Source organism: Trichechus manatus, unplaced genomic scaffold (assembly GCF_000243295.1).
Source record: "Trichechus manatus latirostris isolate Lorelei unplaced genomic scaffold, TriManLat1.0 scaffold00047, whole genome shotgun sequence".
Taxonomy (NCBI): Eukaryota; Metazoa; Chordata; class Mammalia; order Sirenia; family Trichechidae; genus Trichechus; species Trichechus manatus.
In genome coordinates, this window is record NW_004443983.1 from 7,815,440 (window position 1) to 7,842,222 (window position 26,783).

Sequence of the window (26,783 nt, forward strand, 5' to 3'; positions counted from 1 at the left end):
GAAACAGTAAAACTAGTTTTAAAAGGCAATAGACCAAATTATTCTTGTATCTCATAAGGAAACTAAATAAAATGTAAAAAAAAAAACAACAACAACAAAAACCTCTGAAAGTTGGTAATAAATATTTTCTCTTTCAAGTGTAATTTGATACTTTTCTACATTTGCCAACCCTAAACAGTTTTATGGGTGAATTCTAGCACTTTCCTGCTTCCATGATCTGCACTGCTATCAATCATAGAACTCCTACCTGCTGAGCTCTTACGAAGACTCAGAATCCTTCTCAACAGTCATTATCAATTGATTAGAATTATCCTTTAAGATAAAACTACATGATACCTCAGGGTTAAAGAATAGGACTTTTTTAAACTAGAAAAGATAATTCAGTAAAAAAAAATTTATTAAAAAATTTAATAAACAAGATCATCTAAAAATAAAGGATATTTGGAAAACTTTTGGTTAAGCCTCAGTGACTCTGACTTACTCATCCAGTTATGTGTCCTCATAAATATATAAAATGCTTGCTGTAAATAGTAAGTTAAAAGCCTGGTGGGACAGATTGGAAGGCAATATGCAAATTTTAGATCATTGGTAGTTATCAGTGATTATTTAGTTTTCTTTTTTGTTATATATTATGTTTAGAATTTAGAAAGAGAAGGAAGTAGTGCATGGTTTAAGATGGACCATTAATTTTTGTACATTTTTATAACACAAATTTAGAACTAAATTTAATACAATAACTTCTGGAGTGAATAGTATTGATGATATATTATGATTCTATTTCCAATTCAAATTGGACCGTTATTTCTCTACTCAATGTGGCCTCTCACCTTAATCATTTGCTCCTATGTGCCATGTTCTTTTTTAACTCAAGACAATAAGAAGTGAAGCCAAATCACAGATTCTCAGGCCCAAACAGTAGAGAACAATGATATTAAGATTCCCAGAATTTTGTGCAATATTATTTATTTTTGGGATGTCAGTGAAAAGTCTTAAAAGTGAAGAAAAACAAAACCAAAATCAGTGGATTAAAGTTTTTACTTTTTAACTGAATTTAACACTCTGAACTCAATTCATTTAAAGTGATTTTGCCAACTCGGACACTAATTGCCTTGAATCCAATTATCCTACAGATCTGTCTACCTGTAATAGCCTGATGACAAATGGAAAGTTTTAATAGAGGAACAAGACATTTCATGGGAAGACAGAAATTGGAGAAGAGGGTAAGAAGTGATTAAGTCATCCAGTGATGGCCATGGCTCTGGAGGATTCGCCTTTCCTCATTATACAAAATTCAGCCAACCAGCTCAGCCTAAATTTCCTCTTAATTGGCTGTCACAGTTTTTAAACCATAACTGGTAAATTTAATTTACACCTGGGTTAGAAAAATATTAGAAGTAGAAAGCTAATAAATGTGATAGTGGTCACTATCAGCATAACTGATTGCAATGCCATCTGCCACCAAGTGAAGAGACCAAAAAAAAAAAAAGAAAAAGAAAAAGAAAATCAAAGAATAAACTAGTTTCCCCAGGTAACTTTGAAACATGGATATCACTACTCATTAAGCCTAGCATTGTCAATATTTTTCAGAAATGAAAAATCCTACTTTAGCTTTAAACTTACCCTTCTCAATTCTGTTTCATAAATAAATATATTTAAAGGGCAAAATTAATTGCCAATCTATCTCAGAAGAAATGCAGTCTCTGAGCTTTAAATCAAACTCTTTCATTTCTATTGTGTATGAGTCATTTTTCTCTTTGAGGTCTGCTAACTGAAGTGTCTATCAACAGAAAAATAAACAGAATGTGGTGTCTACAACAATGGAATATTATTCAGCCATAAAGAGAAATGAAGTTCTGACACATGCTATGACATGGATGAACCCTGAAAACATGCTGAGTGATATGGCAGACACACAAGGATAGATATTGTATCATCCCACTTATATGAAATATCTAGAATAGGCAAATTCATAGAGACAAAAGTTTATTAGTGGTTACCAGAGGGTTAAGGGAAGGAGGGATTGAGAGTTATTGCTGAAGGGGTACTGAGTTTCTGTTTGGGATGTTGTAAAACTTTTGGCAATGGATAGTGGTGATGGTAATACAACACGATGAAAGTAATTAAGGTCACTGAATTATACGTTTAAAAATGGTTAAAATGCCAAACTTTTGGTTATATATATATTCTACCACAATAAAATAAAAAAAATCTTGTGAAATTATGCACATAATATCATCAAACTGAGAAAAAAAAACAATTTAATTGATTATCTAAATGCTGTGAAGTTGTGAGGAAATGGGCATAACTGTGTGGGCTTCACTATATGGTTTACTGGTTATTTGCTCACAAGTCTATGTCCCTCTTCAAATCATTTTTGTTTTGCCAGAACACAAGCTTAAATAATTATTTTATCGAGGACTTACAGATGATTATATTTCTGATTTTTAGCATGTCCGTAAATGTCTTATTTTACGTTGTTGTTAGGTGCTGTCGAGTCGGTTCTTACTCATAGCAAGCCTGTATACAACAGAACAAAACACTGCCCAATCCTTCGCCAGCCGCACAATCATTATGTTTGAGCCCATTGCTGCAACCATGGTGTCAATCCATCTCGTTGAGGGTCTTCCTCTTTTTTGCTGACCCTTTACTTTACCATGCATGATGTCCTTCTCCAGGGACTTGCTCCCTCCTGATAACATGTCCAAAGCACATAAGATGAACTCTCTCCATCCTCGCTTCCAAGGAGCACTCTAGCTGTATTTCTTCCAAGTAGTCCAACGTATATTCTTCACCAACACCATAATTCAAATGTGTCAGTTCTTTTTTGGTCTTCCTTATTCATTTTCCAGCTTTTTCTATGCATATGAGGTGATTGAAAATACCATGCCTTGGGTCAGGCACACCTTAGTACTCAAAGTGACATCTTTGCTTTTTAACACTTTAACCCGACCAAACCCGCTGCTGTCGAGTCAATTCCATCTCATAGTGAACCCATAGGGCTTCCAAGGCTGTAAATCCCTAGGGAAGCAGACTGCCTATATCCTTCTCCCAAGGAGCCGCTGGTAGTTTCCAACTGCCTACCTTTTGGTTAGCAGTCCATCACTGTAACCATTGCACCACCAGGGCTCTTTTAACACTTTAAAGAGGTCTTATTTTATACTCACATGTAAATACTAATTTGGCTAGTTATAAGAGTTTAGGTTCAAAATCAATTTTCCTCAGAATCTGAAAGTTTGCTCTTATTAGTATCTCTTGTTAAGTCTTATTAATTTGATTTTCATTCCTGTCTCGCCCACCCCACCTTTTTTTCTTTTTTGGTAAACATTTGGAGTTTTTCTCTATCCTTGGTGATCTGAAAATTTACCATTTTATGTTTAGATTTACTCATTTACTGTATATTTATTGAGCACTTACCATGTGCCATGCACTGTTTCGTATGCTAGAAATATGTCAAGGAATTCCATAAACAAAAGTTTGTGTCTTTTATTATTTAATCTGCTGACCATTTGGTAGGCCCTTTTAATTAATGTTGTGTTTCACTTGAAAGATGCTTCATAAATAATTTCTGTTATTATTTCTTTCGTTCTATTCTCTTTGTTCTATGTGCTTGGACTGCTTAGAAGACAAATGGATTGTATATCACATATGATGTAAATTTTCTCATTTTTAATCTCCCTGTCTTCTTGTACTGCATACTGGAGAAACCCTTGCTTGGTAATTCATTTGCCAGCTGTGTCTATTCTGCCACTAAGCTAACAAATGAGATCTTTAAATTTCTACCACAGTGTTTTTTTTCCCCCACCATAAAGCACAAAACCATAATGTTTTAATTATCAAGATATTTATTTTTCCCATAACAGCTTTCTTTTCTATAGATGCTATAACCTTTCTCCAATATTAATTATAGCTTCTTTTAACTTTTTTTGTATATTCAAATAACTAACTTTTTCAGGTGTTAGGTCTTCTATTTGTTGAATTTGGTGACTTTCATCGTGATAAATTTCTTCATGCAATTCTTGCTTGTCTGAACATTTTTGTGATCAGAGTCACTGTTTGCCTCTTCGGGATGTCTGTTCCTTTCTTATACAGTCACCCAGGTGCTTGTGGGAAAATAGCAGGGTATGTTGCAAGCCAGGTGAGCTGTTAGCTAGGCTTTTGTTCCATGACTCTGTGCCATTCCTGGGGGTCATTAGCCACCTGAGGAAATACTTCTCCTAAACTCAGAGCCTCAACTCATTACTCGATCTTGATGACAAGCTGCTACTGCCCACTGCTCAGCACCATTGTAGAAAATAGGGGGGACTGACTAGTTCTGCTCAGAAAGCAATTACGCCGTTACTGATCCAGTGTCCCAGAAGCCTCACCCCCTTTTGCATTTAATAGCTTTGAGCTTGGAGCTCCCTGGGAACCATTCCCACATCTGCAGTGGTGTTCTCCTGCTTTCCTTTGTGTTGTGCCTTTTCTACCCTATTGCTCTGCATGAATCAAACCCATCTTTGTTTTTTCCCTATCTGCTTTCTTCTTGCATGAATTATTGTTTTATTATACAATTAAGATTTATTATTTTAAAAAATCTTTTCAGCTATTTCAAGAGATTTCAGCAAAGTACATGCATGCCTTCAGCCAACTATCTTTATCCAACTACTTTCTTCTCACACTCCATTAAACAAACTTAACATGAAAAAATATTTTCTGAAAAATGGTTACTTTTTACCTAGAATATGAAAGCCTAAAATAGTGAACACATCTCTCGTGAACTAATCATAATAAAAGGCAAGCAAGACAAGTAAGTTTTATTTTGTTTTTCCCTCTGCTTGTTATTAAGCTATTGTCTCTTAGCTTCAAGTCCATTCTTTATTTCTTTTTTTGTGACTGTGGGGCTAGAACTCTGCCAATCAAAGTTTTCCTTTGCGAGCTAGATCTCTGTTAGGCTTTTCCAATAGGGGATACTAGAGAGAAATTTGAAGGCCAGAGGAGAGAGAAGGGATGTGTTCCCTCGGCTTCCTGCTTTCTTTCCTGCTCCTCTCAGCATCAGCCAATACTGCTTCACTCCAGCAGCAGGTTGATCCAATAGCTCAGGTAATTCCAGTTTTTTTCCCAGCACACACAGAACCAACATCATTGTGCCCCTTCAGAGACCCCAGCACCAGCCAGCTGGTGCCCACTCCTCAGAGGTCTGGGTCCCAGCTCCATGTGGCCCCTATTGTGGCATTCCTGAGGCAACAATATAGCTCAGCAGCACCTCTCCTCAGAAGTCTGAGTCCTAGCTCTGTGAGCCCTTCCTCCAAGTTTCTGAATTCTAATCATCCTAACCTCTTCCTTGTATTCTCCAAGCCCTAGGGGTGCTCTGTGAAATCTTAGTGTTTTCTTTTGCCTTTTCCATTTTCCAATACCTGGCTGACAAATACTTATATTAAATTCTCCCTGTTAAAACAATTGGTAAGGCTTCTGTCTCCTAACTGGACTCTGAATAATACACTTCCCTACCAATACGGCTGTCTTTGAGTGTTCAGTAAGATGTCTGTCTTACAACAGAACGACACTATTAATTTTATTGCATGTGAAAAATATCATTACATATTATTTATATGTTTTAAAACACAAAGAAAAATTGGTCTCTCTCTCATAATTGCAAAAGTTAGTTCTAGGTGACTTTGAAAGGGTAAATAAAGGACTAATAAAAGATTTTTCTCCCAGCAAATTTTCCAAAGCTCCAAAGCACCAGAATTCTTACTGTATGCTTTGGAAAATTTTTCATTCCCTTGGAATAATCATAGTTAGTTTTTTACCCAGGCTGGGGAAGTATTAATGTCAAACAATGGATGCTATCAATTGAAATGCCAATTGTACACAGATACTTATATTTCTTTAACTCTTGATCTGTTATATATCTTCTTTTAAATATATAACCAAAGAAAGCAATAAATATTATATATTTAATAGGTTTTTGTTTTATTTTTGCAGAAAACCAATAGATGCTAGTGACTGTTGGTAATTAGAAAGATAGAAGTCATAAAAACAGAGGAGACCTCAATATGGGTTATGAACACTGTCTTAACTATCTAGTGCTACTATAACAGAAATACTACAACTGGATGGCTTTAACAAAGCGAAATTTATTTTCTCACAGCCTAGTAGGCTAGAAGTCCACATTCAGGGCATCAGCTTGAGGGGAAGGCTTTCTCTCTCTGTTGGCTCTGGAGGAAGGACCTTGTCATCAACCTTCCCCTGGACTAGGAGCTTCTCTGCAAAGGAACCCCGGGTCCCAAGGCCACACTCTGCTCCTGGGGTGGCTTTTTTGGTAGTATGAGGTCTCCTTGTTTCTCTGCTTGCTTCTCTCTCTTATATCTCAAAACAGACTAGCTCAAGACACAATTCAATCTTCTAGATTGGGTCTTGCCTCATTAACATAACTGCTGCCTATCCCATCCCATCGACATCATAGAGGTAGGATTTACAACACATAGGAAAATCACACCAGATGACAAAATGGTGGACAATCACACAATACTGGGTATCATGGTCTAGCCAAATTGATACACATATTTTTGGGGGATGCAATTCGATCCATGACAAGCACTGACATTCATCCTACTTCCCTAAAGTGATTTAATGCTTTATTCTAAATGTACAATCAAGTGGCTGGTCACTCTCAGTAAGTAGCCACACTGCCAGTTTTAGTAATCAAAAACTTCAGACAAAAAAATAACACTACATACACAAGACCTGGATTTCTTTACAGGAGAGTTGCCAGGAAGTGCCAAGTAAACACATATTTTGAGACTAGAACCACCTACTTCAACACAAGTCTAGCTTTTAATATTAAAGTCTCACTTTGACCTGGTTGCCATGAAAATATGGACAAGAAGCCAAGCCTCACTAAGGTAACCAGAAAATAAACTGAAAGACCTTGCCTATTAGTATCAGTACCCTAAATGTACCCAGCAGACGACTGACAAGCTGGATATGGAGCAAAAGTGTAACAGAATTACCCTCATTCTGCCAAGATGATGATTTTAGAACTGAGATAGAGCTGCCAAACCATCTTTGCGATTTCCCTAAGTAAATAACAGCAGCAATGCAGCCTGGAGACAGAAAGTGCTTCCAGGATGAGCTAAATGAAGGTGAGAAGCTTCTATCTGTTCCATATGAAAATAACTGGATGACATATCATGAAAGAGCACTTAATTAAGAACTTTATCTTTAAAAATATGTTTCTCCTTTTCAACCCAGAACCATCTTCTGTTTTTCAGACAGATCCAAGAAGCAATTTTTAACTTAAGATTCATTTATTCAAGGACCTAACAGAGAACTCAGCAGAAGACTGTGTCCCCAGAAATTATTCTTTGAAGCTTGCAGTAAATTATTTAAAATGTAGACATTGTAACATGCTTCATTTTTATCACTGTCTTCAGAAAAAAAAATGAAGGATCTGATTCTTTATGGTGGAATTGTGCTGAACTCGTGAATTAATTTGGGTAGAAATGACATTCTCACTCAAGAATATATTATATCTCACAATGATTAAAATCAACTTAATTTCAAATACATTTTCCCATTGGGCTAGAAGAAACTCAATTTGTCATTATTGAGCATTGTCATTCCCATCCTGCCCCATGACTTCTGGAATTGGAATTCATTCATAGCTCCAGAATCAAAAGCATTTTGGAGAAGACCGTCAGATCCTTAATCCCTTTTGATCTGGGATGCCCGTTGCCTGTCTATATGGCCCCTTCTGGTCTGGCAGTCCTACATGAGAACCATGCCATAAGAAATGGTTTTTGAGGCTGCCGTTGGTATAGTGTGCCTAGATGCACCATGTAGACATTCTTTACTGGGGTCTTAAAGCTTCCTTGTGAGAGGCACTGCCTGGGTCCTAAGATTTTCTCTGCTCTCTCTCGTCTACTCTACTTCCTGCTACTTGATGATATGCTGCTCCACCTGCAAGTTCTATATTCTATCTCCTCTACATGTTCTCTAACTTTTCCTAGTACTTAACTTTTTGAAAGAAAATCTAAGAGGTCTTGCAAACTACTTTTGCCTTATGCCTTTGCATCTACTTCCACTGAAGCAATTAAATGCATTAGCTGGCCACTGCATGGTGAGAAATATAAGTGGGGGAAAAGCCATAAAAAAAAATCTCAAACGTGTCTAGTCATATACACTATCTTGTTGTAAGCTCAACTTGCTGTTGAATTAACACAGCGGATATTATCATCCTGTTTCAGATGAAAAAACTGAGACTAAAGAAGCTGAAGTAATTTGTCCTAGAACATAGGTTGTTTAAAGCCAACGTAAAACTGAAACATATTTCTTGATATCTCATCCCACAAAAATACTGCCTTGCAGCCAAAGCTATTCTTAAAATTTAAATGAGATTATGTTTATTCACTTAAATATTTTTCGAGTACCTTTTGTGAAGCAAGCACTTTTCTAAGCACTGGGTGAGGATTCTTACAGTGACAAACAGGAAGTTACTTGCCATTGCTTTTTTTCCTCTTAAATTATTGAAATTCCAACTGTTTATCTTTTATGTGTGTATAGTGGTAGTGGAATAATGAGAGAAATGAAACTACTTGTTGAAAAAGAGTAAGTAAATTGAGTATATTTTTACTATAGACATAGAGAAAAGTTCAGCTGAAATAAATTCACCTGATCAAACCTTAACATTTTTTTAAATAAAATCACTGTTTTACATTAGAAATAAATAAAAATATTTTACTATTATTTTTACTCACCACTTCTGCTTATACCCCACTCCATTCCTTGGATTTACTTTTCCTCTTGCTGGAGTGCATCTTCTTGTAGTTTTCTCAGCAAGAATCTGTAAGAGGTAAAGTCTATTACTCTTTACCCAAAACTTTATTTCATTTTCACTCTCAAATGATAATTTAGTGTCTCATAGTGTGGATTCTTTTTCCTCAACTTTTAAAGATTTTATTCTTTTGTCTTCTAGCATGTATTGTTGCTAATAAAAAATCTATAGTTAGCTTATTTGTTGCTACTTCGTAGGAAATCTGTAAAACAATTTTTAATAAGGTTCTATAATTTTTCACCCAGTGGCACACCATGTACAGCTGTGTAATTTTTGTCCTATACAAAGGCATATGGCTAAGAGAACAAGCAGGGACTGAAGAACAGGCCATTGGCCACCACTTCAAATCATGAAATTAAAGGACACCATCTGCCAGACGACACTAATTTCTATTTCACACAAAAGCGTCATACAGAGTAGTAGTGATTCTAAATTTCACTATAATGTGTTTAGGTGTGAATTTATGTTTCTCCTGTTTACCACTTCGGTCCCTATCTATCTGAGTATCCGTGTCTTTCTTCAATCCGTAAGATAACTCTCTCATTATCTCTTAAAGAGTTGCCTCCTCCTTATTACTGTTTTCTTATTTTGGAACACATATTAGGCTTATGTTGGATCTTCTCCATTTGTCTGCTGATGTAGGTCTTTAACAGTTCTTTCATCTTTTTTTTAGCTCTCTGTACTTTGTTCTGGCTCATCCAACTTATTATCTCTTTAGTTATGCCCACAGGTTACCTAAAACTTTACCTTATTTTTCAATTCCAGGATTTCTGATTGGTTCTTTTTGTTCCCCCTAGTTCTTGAATTACATCTGTCTGTCTGTATTTCATAATTCCTTTTCTTCTTTTATGAATGTTATTTATTCCTTTATCTCTTATACAATTTGAAAAATACTTAATTTAAAAATCAGTTTTGAAAAATTGCTTTAGTATTTGCATTCTTTAGATGATTATTCATTTGCTTATTAAGCTTATTGGTCATATTTCATGAAGTTTTGTTTTTTCCTTTTCCTGGGTAAGATTTTCTCCTCCCTCTTTTGCTCACTCCCATGAATGAAGCAGTATCTGTTGTTGTTAGGTGCCATCTAATCACTTCTGACTCAAAGTGACCCTACACACACAGAACAAAATACTGCCCGGTCCTGCATCATCCTCACAATCGTTATGCTTGAGTCCATTGTTGCAGCCACTGTGTCAATCCATCTCCTCGGTATAGTAAATATTCTTCCCCAACACTGTAATTCAAAGGCATCAGTTCTTCTTTGATCTTCCTTATTCATTGTCCATCTTTCACATGCGTATGAGGTGAATGAAAATACCATGCCTTGGGTCAGGTGCACCCAAGTCCTCACAGTGACATCTTTGCTTTTGAACACTTTAAAGAGGTCTTTTGCAGCAGATTTGCACAGTGCAATGCATCATTTGATTTCTTGACTGCTGCTTCCGTGGGTGTTGATTGTGGATTCAAGTAAAATGAAATCCTTGACAACTTCAATCTTTTCTCCGTTTATCACGATGTTAGTCTAATTGTGAAGATTTTTGTTTTCTTTTTGTTGAAGTGTAATCCATACTGAAAGCTGTAGTGCTTTCAGCAAACAAGGTTGTGTCATCTGCATATTGCAGGTTGTTAATGAGTCTTCCTCCAATCCAGATGCTCCGGTTCTTCCTCATACAGCACAGCTTCTCGGATTATTTGCTCAGCATACAGATTGAATATATTTGGTGAAAGGATACGATGCCGATGCATACCTTTCTGACTTTAAACCACTCAGTATTCCCTTGTTTTGTTCGAATGACTGTCTCCTGGTCTAAGTACAGGCTCCTCATGAGCATAATTAAGTGTCCTGGAATTCCCATTCTTTGCAATGTTATCCATTATTTATTATGATCCACATAGCCGAATGCATTTGCATGGTCAATAAAACACAGGTAAACATCTTTCTGGTATTCTCTGCTTTCAGCCAAGATCCATCTGACATCAGCAATAATATCCCTAGTTCCACATCCTCTCCTGAATCTGGCTTGAATTTCTGACAGTTCCCTATCAATGGACTGCTGTAACCGCTTTTAAACGATCTTCAGAAAAACTTTGCTTGAGTGTGATATTAATGATACTGTTTAATAATTTCCACTTTCTGTTGGATCACTTTTCTTTGGAATGGGAACAAATATGGATCTCTTCCAGTCGGTTAGACAGGTAGCTGTCTTCCAAATTTCTCAGCATAGGTGACTGGCTTCCAACATTGCATCTGTTTGTCAAAACATATCAAGGGACATTCCATTAATTCCTGGAGCCTTGTTTTTCACCAGTGCCTTCAGTGCAGTTTGGACTTCTTCAATACCATCAGTTCTTGATCATAAGCTACTTCTTGAAATGTAGTAGTATCTAGATACTTTAAATATACATATATTTTAAAATATTTTGCCCAATATTGCTACGGTGGACGTGTTAAAGGGGGTGGTTAATGCATCAATTAACAATATCACTTTAATTGGAAGTTTCAAATACACATTTGGAATATATCATTTGCTCAAAAATATTTTACAGGTTTGGTGTGCAAGGTTAGAATTCAAAACTTTTTGTGCAAGGTCAGTTTCTAATTACGCAGTTCAGAGGTATAGAAAACTATAATTCATGGGCCAAATCCATCCTGCCACCTATTTTTATAAGATCTGTGACCTAAAAATGTTTTTTTACATTTTCAAAGGGTTGTTAAAAAAAAAAAGAAAAAGAAGAATGTGCACCAGGAAGCATACATGGCTTATAAAACCTAAAATATTTCCCATTTTGCCTTTTACAAAAAAATTTTGCTGATCGCAGACATAGTCTATCTAGGGATGCCATATGAATTTATTTTCATAAGTCTGTGGTGAAGCTCAGAAAATTACCTCAGATTATTCTGATTTAGATAGTTCTAAAACCATACCCGGAGATAACCTGTCCTAGGAATCCATATATACTGGTTTCAGCGAGAACACTTGGAGAGCCACCAAACTGTTTGCCCAAAGGCTTAATAACTGGGTCAAATAGCAGCCATAACTGTCATTGGCTGCAGAGACCTGTACTAATGCTCTATCACCTTCTTCGTTAGTCCAACTCAAATGTCATTATATGACTACGGTCTCCTCTCAGATAAAAAAAATGAAGAAAAAAGTTACTTTCTATTATTTATTTATTCTCACAATATGGAAATTCCAAACCGCTTTTCTTTTCTTCGTGTAGTAGTGGTGGACTGATGAGAGAAATAGGAACTTGTTGGTTGAAAAATTGAGTCACTAAATCAAAAACATTTGAGAACTATAGACAGAGAGGAGAATTTCAGCTGAAGTAAATTCACCTGACCAAACTTAATGTTCTTTTCTATAAAATAACTGAGTTCCGCATTGGAATGAAAAAGAACCAAATGCTACATTTGTAACTGAGAATAGGATAACAGAATAGTTAATAAAAAATACTTCTAATATTAGATGATGACTCTCTAGAACTTATTTATTTCTTAATTTGATTCTAAGTACTTAAAAACTGCTAAAAATTTTTGGCCTAAACAGAAATGTTCAAAGGAGAATTTACATCCACATGCTAGCATACAGACCCAAAAAGAGCTTCTAAAATTACTTATAGAGTTAATTTCCAAACAATGTGAAGACTAACGATGACTTTCAGTTGGTGATGAAAGAACAATACATCCTTGCTATCTTGTTTCTTTCCAGAGACAAAAGGTCCTGAGACTAACTGATGAAGAAGCTCTTAGTAGAAAGTTTGATGTATAGAGAGAGTAGTTCAAAGAGGTCACACAAACAGATGTTTGGCTTGTAATGTAGTTTTGTGTCTTGAGTTCTAAACTAGTTTACTGACTTAACTATAGTCACTATGCCAGACTATTTTTTGAAGACTGGACACAAGCTTAATCTCTTCCCGCCCCAAAGTGTTCGTTCTTAATCAAGCTGAAGGGGTTTTATGTTACTGAGCATAAGGAATATGTATCACAATAAAGAAAAGTAACTTTCTTTTTCTATTCTTTATCTAGGTATCAGTTTCTTTCTCCTAGCTGAATATAAAGTACATTTTCCACTTTAAAATCACCCTTTAGAAATTTTGTTCTTATTCACTGTGGCAGAGAAGATAAAAAGTGATTAGAGTTTCTATCCTGAGCCTTGGATCCTGTTACAGCTGACAAGTCAATATTCTAACAGGAATAAAATCTGAAATGATTGCTTTCTTGCTGGCTTTCTATACAATACAAAGATAAACTGTGAACTGAGTCCTCTTGACAATGGAAATATTTTATTAGGTACATCCAAGTTATGCTCCCGCCACTCGTCTGTCAGTTTGTCGTACTATGGTGGCCTGCGTGTGGCTGTGATGGTGGAAGCTATGCCACTGGTATTTCAAATACCAGCAGGCTCACCCATGATGGGAGGTTTTAGTGGAACTTCCAGACTAAGACAGACTAGGAAGATGGATCTGGTGGTCTACTTCTGAAAAATTGGCCAGTGAAAACCTTCTGAAGACCAGCAGAGCATTGTCTGATATAGTGCCTGAAGATGAGCCTCTCAGGTTGGAGGGCACTCAAAATACGACTAGGGAAGGGCTGCCTCCTCAAAGCAGAGTTGACCTCAATAATGTGGATAGAGAAAAGCTTTCAGGACCTTTATTTGCTGATGTGGCAGCACTCAAAATGAGAAGAAACAGCTGCAAATGTCCATTAATAATTGGAATGTGGAATGTATGAGGCATGAATCTAGGAAAACTGGAAGTCATCAGCAATGAACAAGGCCAGGAGCTGACTGTGGAACAGATCACTTGCTTATATGCAAGTTTTAGTTGAAGATGAAGTAAATTAAAACAAGTCCACAAGTCAAAATGTGACATTGACTATATCCCACCTGAATTTAGAGACCATCTTAAGAATAGATTTGATGCACTGAACATTAATGTTCGAGACCAGATGAATTCTGGGATGACATTAAGGACATAATACACGAAGAAAGCAAAAGGTCATTAAAAAGACAGAAAGGAAGAAAAGATGACACCAAAATGAGTGTCAGAACAGACTCTGAAACTTGCTCTTGAACGTAGAGTAGCTAAAGCAAATGGAAGAAACAATATAGTAAAAGAGCTGAACAGAAGATTTCAAAGGGCAGCTCAAAAAGACAAAGTAAAGTATTATAATCAAATGTGCAAAGACGTGGAGTTAGAGAATAAAAAGGGAAGAACATGCTGGGCATTTCTCAAGCTGAAAGAACAGAAGAAAAAATTCAAGCCTCAAGTTGCAATTCTGAACGATTCTATGGACAAAATATTGAATGACGCAGGAAGCATCAAAAGAAGATGAAAGATGAAGACAGAGTCACTGTACCAAAAAGAATTAGTCAATGTTCAACCATTTCAGTAGGCAGCATATGATCAAGAATCAATGGTATTGAAGGAAAAAAATCCAAGCTTCACTGAAGGCTTTGTGAAAAACAAGGTTCCAAGAGTTGACAGAATACCAATTACATGTTTCAACAGATGGATGCCAATGTTGAAAGTGCCCATTCATCTATGCCAAGAAATTTGGAAGACAACTACCTGGCCAACCAATTGGAAGAGATCCATATTTGTGCCCATTCCAAAGACAGGTGATCCAACAGAATGAGGAATTATCAAACAACATTATTAATATCACAGGCAAGTGAAACTTTGTTGAAGATAATTCAAAAGCGGTTGTAGCAGTACATTCACAGGAATTCATAACCACCAGAAATTCAAGTCGGATCACAACAAATTGTGGAAAACGTTGAGAAGAATGGGAATTCCAGAACACTTAATTGTGCTCATGAGGAGCCTATACCTACACCAAGAGGCAGTCATATGAACAGAACAAAGGGATACTGTGTGATTAAAAATCAGGAAAGCTGTGCGTTTGGGTTGTATCCTTTCACCATACATATTCCACCTGTATGTCGAGCAAATAATCTGAGAAACTGGACTATATGAAGAAGAACACGGCATCAGGATTGGAAGAAGACTGTAGTGTAACGGATTGCTTTTTGTGTGGTCTTTCTAGCTATGGTCTTGTACCTCCCATCCAGGTGATTGAACAGGACTGTGGTGGCACAGTGGTTAAGAGCTCAGGCTACTAATCAAAAGGTTGGCAGTTCGAATCCACCAGCCGCTCTTTGGAAAACCTGTGGGGCAGTTTTACTCTGTCTTATAGGGTCACTATGAGTTGGAATCAACTTGACAGGTGTAGTTTTTTTTTTTTTTTTTTGGTATGATAGGGTAATTGTGGCCCACCAGTGGGACTGGTCAATTTTGCCATCCCACTGGGCTTGAAATGAGCCACCCGAGAAGCAGGAAAGAGAAGAGCCCACCACTACCAAGGAAGGAGAGACCAGCAGGAGAGACCTACAGGAAAGACCCTCAGGAGAGGCTGGCAGGAGCAACTGGCAGGAGAGACCTGCAGGAGAGGGCACAATAGCATCCCGGCCCATGGAGTGAGGAAGCTGAGTAGCTTTGGGCAGAGAATGAGGGCCAGGGAGAAGCCTACGCCTGACCTATGAATTTGGGACTTGTGAGACTCCACAACTGCATGAGTGATTTCCTTTAAAAGGTTTGTGAGTTCTGTGAGACATTGCAGCGAATTAGGGAACCCAAAGACAGGAAGGAGGGAGAGTACTGAGGTGAGAGGAGTAGTTGATGTTAGAGATGATGGAGTGGTACAGCAGCTTGGAAAAGTTGGACATTTGGGACATCTTTAACCTCTGCCTCATAGGAACCAGGTTTGTGCTGATCCTTATAAAATAAATTATGTGTTTAAAGACTCATTAACAACTTGAGATGTGCAGATAACACAACCTTGCTTGCTAAAAGTGAAAAGGATTTGAAGCGCTTACTGATGAAGATCGAAGACTACAGCCTTCAGTATGGATTACATCTCAACATAAAGAAAACAAAAACCCTCATAACTGGACCAATAAGCAGCATCATGATAAATGGCGAAAATATTATGTTGTCAAGGATTTCATTTTACTTGGATCCACAATCAATGCCCATGAAAGCAGGAGTCAAGAAATTGGGAAAATCTGCTGCAAAAGACTTCTTTAAGGTGTTAAAAAGCAAAGATGTCACTTCGAGGACTAAGGTGCCTGTCATGGATTGAATTGTGTCCCCACAGAAATATCTGTCAACTTTGGTTGGGTCATGATTCCCAGTATTGTATAACTGTGTACCATTTTGTAATCTGATGTGATTTCCTTACGTGTTGTAAATTCAATCACTATGATCTAATAAGATGGATTAGCAGCAGTTATACTGAGGAGATTTACAAGACTGGATAGTGTCTTAAGCCAATCTATTTTGAGATATAAAAGAGAGAAGTGAGCAGAGTCACATGGGAACCCCACACCACCAAGAAAGCAGTGCCAGGAGCAGAGCACATCCTTTGGACCTGAGGTTCCTGCGCTGAGATGCTCCCACACCAAGAGAAGACCGATGCATCACAAGGACCTTCCTCCAGAGCCTACAGAGAGAGAAAGCCTTCTCCTGGAGCTGATGTCCTGAATTTGGACTTGTAGCCTACTGGACTGTGAGACAATAATCTTCCCTTTGTTAAAGCTATCCACTTGTGGTATTTCTGTTATAGCAGTACTAGATGACTAAGACAGTGCCCCTGACCCAAGCCATGGTATTTTTCAATGCCCTCATATATATGTAAAAGCTGGACAATGAACAAGGAAAACCGAAGAAGAATCGATGCCTTTGAATTATGTTGTTGACAAAGAATATTGAATGTACCATGGACTGCCAGAAGAACGAACAAATCCATCGTGGAAGAGTTATAAACAGAATGCTCCTTAGAAATGAGGAATGCAAGACTTTGTCTCACGTACTTTGGACATGTTTTCAGGAGGGACCAGTCCCCAGAGAAGGACATCATGCTCGGTAAAATAGAGGGTCAGCAAAACAGAGTAAGATCCTCAACAAGATGAATTGACACAGTGGCTACAACAATGAACTCAAGTATAGCAACGACGGTGAGGCTGGTGCAGGACTAGGCAGTGTTTCGTTCTACTGTACATAGGGTCACTATGATTTGGAACTGACTGGACGGCACCTAACAATTGAGAGGATTTTTGTTTTGTTTATGTTGAGGTGTAATCCATACTGAAAGCTGTAAGAGCTTCAAGTCCTCTTGACTTTCAGCAAGCTAAGTTGTGTCATCTGCATATAGCAGGTGGTTAATGACTCTTCCTCCAACCCTGATGCCACAATCTTCTTCATATAGTCCTGCTTCTAGGATTATTTGCTCAGCATATAGATTGAATAAGTACAGTGAATCGAAACAACCCTGATGCACACTTTTTCTGGTTTTTCACCATGCAGTATTCCCTTGTTCTGTTGGAATGACTGCCTCTTGGTCTATGTACAGGTTCCTCATGAGCACAATTAAATCTCCTGGAACTGCCATTGTTCACAACGTTATCCATCATTTATTATGATCCACACAGTTGAATGTCTTTGCATAGTCAATAAAACACAGGTAAACATCTTTTTGGTATTCTCTGTTTTCAGCCAGGATCCATCTGACTTCAGCACTAAAATCCTTCATTCCACCTCCTCTTCTGAATCTGGCTTGAATTTCTGGCAGGAGAGACCCGCCAGTTGTACTTCTGTAACCGCTTCTGAATGATTTTCGGCGAAATTTTACTTGTGTGTGATATTTGTGAATGGGCCATTTGTGAATGGGCACAAATATGGATCTCTTCCAGTCAGTTGGCCAGGTAGCTGTCTTCCAAATTTCTTGGAATAAACAAGTGAGCACATCCAGCACTGCATCTGTTTGTTGAAACATCTCAATCGATATTTCTTCAATTCCTGAGCCTTGTTTTTTTGCCACTGCCTTTAGTGCAGCTTGGAATTCTTTTAATAACATCGGTTTTTGTTCATATGCTACCTACCAAAACAGTTAAACGTCAACAACTTCTTTTTGGTGCAGTGACTCAGTGTGTTCTTTCCACCTTCATTTAATGATTCTTGTGTTGTTCAATATTTTGCCCATGGAACCCTTCAATATTGCAACTTGAGGCTTGAATTTTTTATTCAGTTCTCTCAGCTTGAGAAATGCCAACCATGTTCTTTCCTTTTGGTTTTCTAACTCCAAGTGTTTGCACATTTCACTATGATACTTTCTTTTCTGGAGCTGCACTTTGAAATCTTATGCTCAGCTCTTTTACTTCATCATTTCTTCCATTTGCTTTAGCTACTCTATGTTCAAGAGCAAATTTCAGAGTCTCTTCTGACATTTATTTTTCTGACATCCATTTTCTTTCTTTCCTTTTTAATGACCTTTTGCTTTCTTCATGTATCATATCCTTAATATTATCCCACAACTCATCTGGTGTTCGGTTATTAGTGTTTAGTGTATCAATCTATTCTTGAGATGGTATCTAAATTCAGGTGGGATATACTCGAGGTCGTACTTTGGCTCTAATGGACTTGATTTTTTTCAGCTTCAACTTGAAGCAGGAGCAATTGACAGTTTGTTCTGCAGGTGGCCCTGACCTTGTTTTGACTGATTACATTGAGCTTCTTCATCATCTCTTTCCACAGATGTAGTCAATTTGATTCCTGTGTATTCCTTCTGACAAGGTCGACGTGTATAGTTTCCATTCACGTTGCTGAAAAAAAGTATTTGTAATAAAGAAGTTGTTGGCCTGGCAAAATTCTATGCAATCTTCACTATCATTTCTACTGCCAGGGCTATATTTTCCAACTACTGATCCTCCTTCTTTGTTTTCAACTTTCCCTTTCCAATCACCATTAACTATCAGTGCATCTTGATGGCTGTTTGATCAATTTCAGATTGCAGAAGTTGGTAAAAAATTTCAATTTCTTCATCTTTGGCCTTATTAGTTGGTGCATAAATTCGAATGATAGTTATACTAACTGGTCTTCCTTGTAGGTGCATGGATATTATCCTATCACTGACAGTACTGTACTTCTGGAAAGATTTTGAAATGTTCTTTTTGAGGATTAATGTGACGCCATTTCTCTTCAATTTGTTATTCCTGGCATGGTACGCTATATGATTGTCTGAATCAAAATGGCCAATATCAGTCCATTTCAGTTCACTGATGCCTAGGAAATCAATCTTTATACATTCCATTTCATTTTTGATGACTTCCAATTTTCCTGCATCCTCACTTGTCTGTCAGTTTGTTGTCCTGTGGTGGTTTTCTTGTTGCTGTGATGCTAGAAGCGACTGCACCCATATTTCAAATGCCAGCAGGGTCACCCATGGTGGACAGGCTTCAGTGAAGCTTCCAGACTAAGACACACTAGAAAGAAGGAACTGGAGATCTGCTTCTAAAAAAATTGTCTAGTGAAATACCACCTAGTGGCCTCTATTTTATCTGTAAAGTTAAAGGTGAAATCTGTTGATACTGAGAAATTCAAAACGGACAAGGCTGTGGACTTATAAAAGGGAATGAGAGAGGGAGTTGATGTGGATGTATACAAAGAATGGCAGGCAGAATTGAAAATCTAATTGAAGTAAGAAACTTTGCATTTGTAGCAGCTGAATTTGTAATAGTTCCTTGATTTTTCTTTTCTTTTTTTTTTTTTTTTTTTGGTCAGAGTATAGAGAGAAATGTTTATGTCGTATCTTACAAACATTTTGTGAATTTATTCTCATTCTTTGTTTTAATCCCCGAGCCCATGGTGTAATGTTGGTAATGCTAATCTGCACAGATTGAATACACAGCATAAAAAGATCTGGAATTTAGTGCCTAGTCTTAGCCTAGTGTTTTTCTAGGGTTTAGTTTGACATTCATTGACTATACAACAACATCTTCTGGGTTTTACATATATTTTAATCACTTGTAACTGAGATGGGACTTTAATGACTGAATTTGCTATCACTTTGATTCTTCGTGACAAGACATCCCTCTTCTGTTCCAACATGCCTCTCAGAATGCAAAGGATTGAGCTGGGTAACTTTGGTGTACTGGGATATCACTGGAGAGATGAACATCATTTAAGAAAAGAGTCTAATGTTTTCTTTCCAACAACTGCCCTCAAGCGGTGCATATAAGCACACATAATGTTCCTAAAAGTCATTCTGAGACAGATGCAGTGTATTAGGAATGTTTCTATTTGCCTTTCTTTCAAGGAGAAGAAAAAACTACAATGATTACAAAGGGGAAAAGGAGTAGACAATAATGCTTGAAAACTAGATCTATAATAAAAATGTTTAAGATGCAAAAAATCAAACAACACACATCTACTAAAATTTACTGGTCCTTCTGCAAAGATCATGTAATATAATATGTATTTATAGGTATGGGTATAGAAAGTTAGCTAACAATTCATAGCCAAATAAAAGACGTGTGATGACCAGAATCTTACAATTGACTCAGTGATACACTATTTTCAATTCTTCCTTTCACAAATGAGGATACTGAGTTCTGGGAAGGGTAAGATCTTGTCCAAGACACAGTTAGTTTATCCATTAACCAAAATGCATTGGGTACCCATTTTATCCACCACGCATCTGTCAGTATGTCGTACTGTGGTGGCTTGCATGTTGCTGTGATGCCGGAAGCTACGTCACTGGTATTTAAAATACCAGTGAAAACCTTACGAATAGCAGCAGAACATAGTCTGATACAGTGCTGGAAGATGAAACCATAGTGCCGGAAGATGAAACCCTCAGATTGGAAAGCATTCAAAATACGACTAGGCAAGAGCTGCCTCCCCAAGGTATAGTTGACCATGATGAGGTGGATGGAGTAAAGTTTTCAGGACATTAATTTGCTGATGTAGCACAACTCAAAGTGAGCAGAAATAGCTGTAAGCATCCATTAATAATCAGAATGCAGAAGCACAAAAGACGAATGTCAGAAAATTGGAAGTCATCAGAAATAAAAAGGAATGAATAAACATCGATATCTTAGCCATTAGTAAGCTAAAATGGATTGGTAGTGGCCATTTTGAATCAGACAATCATATGGTCTACTATGCTGGGTGTCATAGATTTAATTGTGTTCCCCAAAAATATGTGTCAACTTGGTTTGGCCATGATTCCCAGTATTGTGTGGTTGTCCTCCATTTTGCGATAGATGTAATTTTCCTGTGTTGTAAATTCTAATCTCTGTCTATGGTTAATGAGCTAAGATTAGATTATGTTAAAGAGGATTAGGATGGGATGTAACACCCTTAATCAGGTCGCATCCCTCATCCAATGTACAGGGAGTTTCCCTGGGGTGTGCCCTGCACTACCTTTTATCTTACAAGAGATGAAAGGGGAGCAAGCTGAGAGTGGGGGACCTCATACCACCAAGAAAGCAGCGCCGGGAGCAGAGCACCTCCTTCGGACGCAGGGTTCCTGTGTGGAGAAGCCCCTCGACCAAGGGAAGATTGATGACACAGACCTCCCTCCCAAGCTGACAAAGAGAGAAAGCCTTCCCCTGGAGCTGGCACCCTGAATTCAGACTTCTAGCCTACTAGACTGTAAGAAAATAAATTTCTCTTTGTTAAAGGCATTCACTTGTGATATTTCTGTTATAGCAGCACTAGATAACTAAGACACCAGGAATGACAAATTGAAAAGGAATAGTATCTCATTCATTACCAAAAAGAACATTTCAAGATCTATCCTGAAGTACAGTGTAGTCAATGATAGGATAATATCCATATGCTAACAAAGAAGACAAGTTAATATGACTATTATTCAAATTTACGCACCAACCACTAATGCCAAAGAAGAGGAAATTGAAGATTTTTACTAATTTCTGCAGTCTGAAATTGATCAAACATGCGATCAAGATGCATTGATAAGGTGATTGGAATGTGGAAGTTGGAAACAAGAGGAAAGATCAATAGTTGGAAAATATGGTCTTGGTGACAGAAATGACAGTGGAGATCACATGATAGAATTTTGCAAGACCAATGACATATTCTTCAGAAATACCTTTTTTCAACAACATAAACGGCAACTATACACATGGACCTCACCAGATGGAAAACACAGGAATCAAACCAACTACATCTGTGGAAAGAGACGATGGAAAAGCTCAGTATCATCAGTCAGAACAAGGCCAGGGGAAACTGCAGAACAGACCATCAATTGTTTCTATGCAACTTCAAGTTGAAGTTGAAGAAAATTAAAACTAGTCCACAAGAGCCAAAATATGATGTTGAGAATATCCCACCTGAATTTAGACACATTCTCAAAAATACATTTGGCAGGTTCAACACTAATGACCAAACACCAGGTGAACTGTGGGATGACTTCAAGGACATTATACATGAAGAAAAAGACAGGAAAGAAAGAAAGAAAAGATCAAAATGGATATCAGAAGAAACTCTGAAAGTTGCTCTTGAATGTAGGGTAGCTAAAACAAATGGAAGAAATGATGAAGTAAAAGAGCTGAACAGAAGAATTCAAAGTTCAGATCGAGAGGACAAAGTAAAGTATTACAATGAATTGTGCAAAGGCCTGGAGTTAGAACATCAAAAGGAAAGAACATGCTTGGCATTTCTCAAGCTGAAAGAACTAAAGAAAAAATTCAAGCCTAGAGTTACAATACTGAAGGATTCTATGGGCAAAATATTGAACGGCACAGGAAGCATCAAAAGAAGATGGAAGGGATACACAGAGTCACCGTATCATAAAGAACTGGTCGACATTCAACCATTTCAGGAGGTAGCATATGATCAAGAAACAATGATATTGAAGGAAGAAGTCCATGCTGCACCAAAGCCACTGGTGAAAAACAAGGCTCCAGGAACTGACGGAACGCCAACTGAGATGTTTCAACAAACAGACACAGCACTGGAGGTGCTCGCTCATCTATGCTAAAAAGTTTAGAAGATAGCTACCTGGCCAACTGACTGGAAGAGATCCATATATGTGCCCATCCCCAAAAAATGTGATTCAGCAGAATGTGGAAATTATCAAAAATATCATTAATATCACAGGTAAGTAAAATTTTGTTGAAGATCATTCAAAAATATTTGCAGCACTACATTCACAGGGAACTGCCAGAAATTCAAGCCTGATTCAGGAGAGGACATGGAACGAGGGATAACATTGCTGATGTCAGACGGATCTTGGCTGAAAGCAAAGAATACCAGAAAGTTGTTTGCCTGTGTTTTATTGACTATGCAAAGCATTTGACTGTGTGGATCATAAAAAATTATGGACAACATCATGAAGACTGGGAATTCCAGAACACTTAATTGTTCTCAGGAGGAACCTGTACACAGACCAAGATGCAGCTATTCAAACAGAACAGGGGATACTGCATGGTTGAAAATCAGAAAAGGTGTGCATCTGGGTTGTATCCTTTCATCATACTTAATCTGTATGCTGAGCAAATAATCTGAGCAGCTGGACTATATGCAGAACATGGCATCAGGGTTGGAGGAAGACTCGTTAACCACCTGCGATATGTAGATGATGCAACCTTGCTTGCTTAAAGTGAAGAGAATTCAAAGGAATTACTGAAGTGAAGAGAATTCAAAGGAATTACTGATAAAGATTAAAGACCACAGCCTTCAGTATGGATTGCACCTCAACATAAAGAAAAACAAAAATCCTCACAACTGGTGGCACAGTGGTGAAGAGCTTGGCTGCTAATGGAAAGGTCAGTGGTTCAAATCCACCAGCCACTCTGCTGAAGAAAGATGCAGCTTCCGTAAAGATCACAGCCTTGGAAATCTTACGGATCAGTTTTACTTTGTCCTAGAGTGTTGCTATAACTCAGAATCGAAGTTATCAAGGATTTCATTTTACTAGGATCCATGATCAATGTCCATGAAAGAAGCAGTCAAGAATCATATGATGGGGGGCAGGGCCAAGACAGCGGAATAGTCAGGTGCTTCCAAAAAAGTGAATCGATTCCAAAGTGAATCCCCAAAAAGTGAATCGATTATATATGACAATTTAGGAGCCCTGAACATCAAAGGCAAAGTTGAGGAATTGGACTGAGGGGGAGGGAGAGACGGTTCGGAAGCAGCGAGGAGTTGCCAGAACTCACCCGGCAGGAGCTGGAGCCCTTCAGGCCAGATCAGCTCATGGTATGTGGTGAGGCAAGCAGTGGCACTTGAGAGGCGTTTTCCACAGTGGGGGAGACCCAGCGGCAGAGAATCTACTCGGCCATCCAGAAGCAGTGAGAAGCAGCCCCTGACTGGTGAAAGATAAGTACCTGCGTCTGGCCTACCACGTGGATCAAAAACACCTTACTTTAGGAAAAACCTCTCTCCCATTTACCTTCCTGTTCCCTGCCCTGCACTGGGTCCAGGTTGGCTTCAGCAATTGCCAAGTCCCCTGGGCCGTCAGTAGGATCCATCACATGTTCTGAGCCATTCTCCTGGCCATGGAGAGAGAACAAATTAACAAACAAGGGAAAAAATAATCTGCTGGCTCCCCTAAGCTAGGAACTCAGGGTAGGCACAGCTCCTTTGCCTAGGCACAGGCATAAGGGGTCCATGAACTTTGAGTGCCTTTCCCCCTGCAGAGACTTGTGTGGGCTCATTTCAAAAGCATAGGCCCTCATTACCACAGTACAACAGGGTATATAACTGAAGTCTAACTTCAACTGTTTCAGCTGTGAAGTGGCAGGTTTATGACATTTGACACTGCTCTAGCCATTAAGCAGGGTCTTCACCTATCCACATCAGGGGCCTGATGACTGATGGCTCCACCCATGCCACTTAGCCACCTGTGACAGGGGCCCAAGAATAAGAGGCACCCCACAGTCCTTACAGCCAACAGCACTGGGTACTCATAGTCCGGCTGCAAAACCCACCAACCTATGCGCTCTAGTGAACAGGGGCACTCATTCCTCCCAGACACTTAGGGGCAGCCATCAGCCCCTTGCCTTGCTCAGCATGTGACCCCCTGCTGCAGCCGGATGCCTGTGCCTACACCAATCACCCATGCCTGTCTAGGACTGTAGGTGAGAGACTGCACCACACACTTGGTGGTCGACTCCTGGGTGGACTCCTGGGCACATACACCTAGTGGCAGGTCTGGCTACCTGGTGACAGGATGTTAGAGCTTCAGGGGTGCCAGTGATTGAGCTAGCTCACACAAGCAGCCTATTTGGGCATATCAAAACAAAAGAAACCAAGAAGCTAGTACACAGTAAGCAAACATAAAATAAATAAATATAATAACTTACTGATGGCTTGGAGACAACAGTCAATAGTAAATCACATAAAGAGGCAGACCATGATGGCTAGCAAGATCTCAAAATAAAGAATTAAGAAATTTTCTGGAGGAAGAGAATTTCTTGGAATTAGCAGAGGCAGAATACAAAAGATTAATACACCAAACTCTTCAAGGGATCAAGAAGGAGATCATGAAAAATGCAGACCAAGTAATAGAGGAACTTAAGAAGATTAGAGAAGGGAATAATGACAAATTTAACAGGCTGCAAGAATCCACAGAGAGACAGCAATCAGAAATCCAGAAGATTAACAATAAAGTTTCAGAATTAGACTACTCAATAGAAAGTCATAGGAGCAGAATTGAGGCAATGGAAGTCAGAATTAGTGAGACTGAAGGTAAAGCACTTGACACCAACTTATTTGAAGAAAAATCAGATAAAAGGATTTTAAAAAATAAAGAAAAACTAAGAATTATGTGGGAATCTATCAACAGGAATAACCTACTAGTGATTGGAGTACCAGAACAGGGAGGATAACAGAAAATACAGAGAGAATTGCTGAGGATTTTTTGGCAGAAAACTTCCCTGATATCATGAAAGATGAGACAACATGAATCCAACATGCTCATCGAATGCCACGTAAGGTAGATCCCAAAAGAAAGTCACTGAGACATATTATAATCAAACTTGCCAAAACCAAAGCTAAAGAGAATTTTAAAAGAAGCTAGGGATAACAAAAAGTTATATACAAAGGATAGTCAATAAGACTAAACTCGGACTACTTGGTAGAAACCATGCAGGCAAGAAGGCAATGGGATGACATATATAAAGCCTTGAAGGTGAAAAATTGCCAGCAAAGAATTATATATCCAGCAAAACCATCTCTCAAATATGATGGCAAAATTAGGGCATTTCCACATAAACAGAAGTTTAGGGAATTTGCAAAAACCAAACCAAAATTACAAGAAATACTAAAGGGAGTCCTCCGGTTAGAAAATCAATAACATCAGACAACAACCCAAGACTAGAACATAGGACAGAGCAACCGGATATCAATCCAGATAGGGAAGTCAAAAATAAATCAAAGCTAAAACACTGAAAATAGGGAAAGAGAGATGTCAACATGTAAAAGATGACAACATTAAAACAAAAAAGCTGAACTAAAACATGTAGACATAGATTTTTCATATGGAGAGGAAGTCAAGGCAATATAAAGAAATAAAAGACTGGTTTAAACTTAGAAAAATAGGGGTAAATATTAAGCTAACCACAAAGGAAACTAACAATCCTACAAGTCAAAATAAAAAACAGGAAAAATATAAAGACTCAGCAAGTACAAAATCAACAACAATGAAAATGATGAAAAGAAAATACACAAAGAAAAATGACTCAGCACAGAAAATTAAGGGGAACAAAGAAACTGTCAACAACACAAACAAAAGACATCAAAATGACAGCACTAAACTCATACCTATCCATAATTACACTGAATGTAAATGGACTAAATGCACCAATAAAGACACAGACAGTTACAGAATGGATTAAAAAAATGATCCGTCTATATGCTGCCTACAAGAGACACACCTTAGACTTAAGACACAAACAAATCAAAACTCAAAGGATGAAAAAAATATATATCAACAGCAAACAACACTCAAAAAAGAGCAGGAGTGGCAATATTAATCTCTGACAAAATAGACTTTCAAGTAAAATCTACCACAAAGGATAAGGAAGGACACTATATACTGATTAAAGGGTTAATAAACCAGGATGACATAACTATAATAAATATTTACTCATCCAACAAC

The 26,783-nt window shown here is 38.0% G+C and overlaps 1 long non-coding RNA gene across 4 annotated transcripts in view; it reads right to left on the reverse strand.

Moving 5' to 3' along the window:
* LOC111820708 (uncharacterized) overlaps window positions 1–26,783 on the reverse strand; it is a 275,419-nt gene that overhangs the window by 109,790 nt on the left and 138,846 nt on the right. For 3 of the 4 annotated variants that reach the window (XR_002824222.1, XR_002824221.1, XR_002824220.1), the window contains exon 3: window positions 8,739–8,824. This is a non-coding gene — a long non-coding RNA (uncharacterized LOC111820708). Of the gene's footprint in view, window positions 1–8,738; window positions 8,825–9,562; window positions 9,996–26,783 lie in introns of those variants that run through there. The other variant, XR_002824223.1, reaches the window with a different exon arrangement.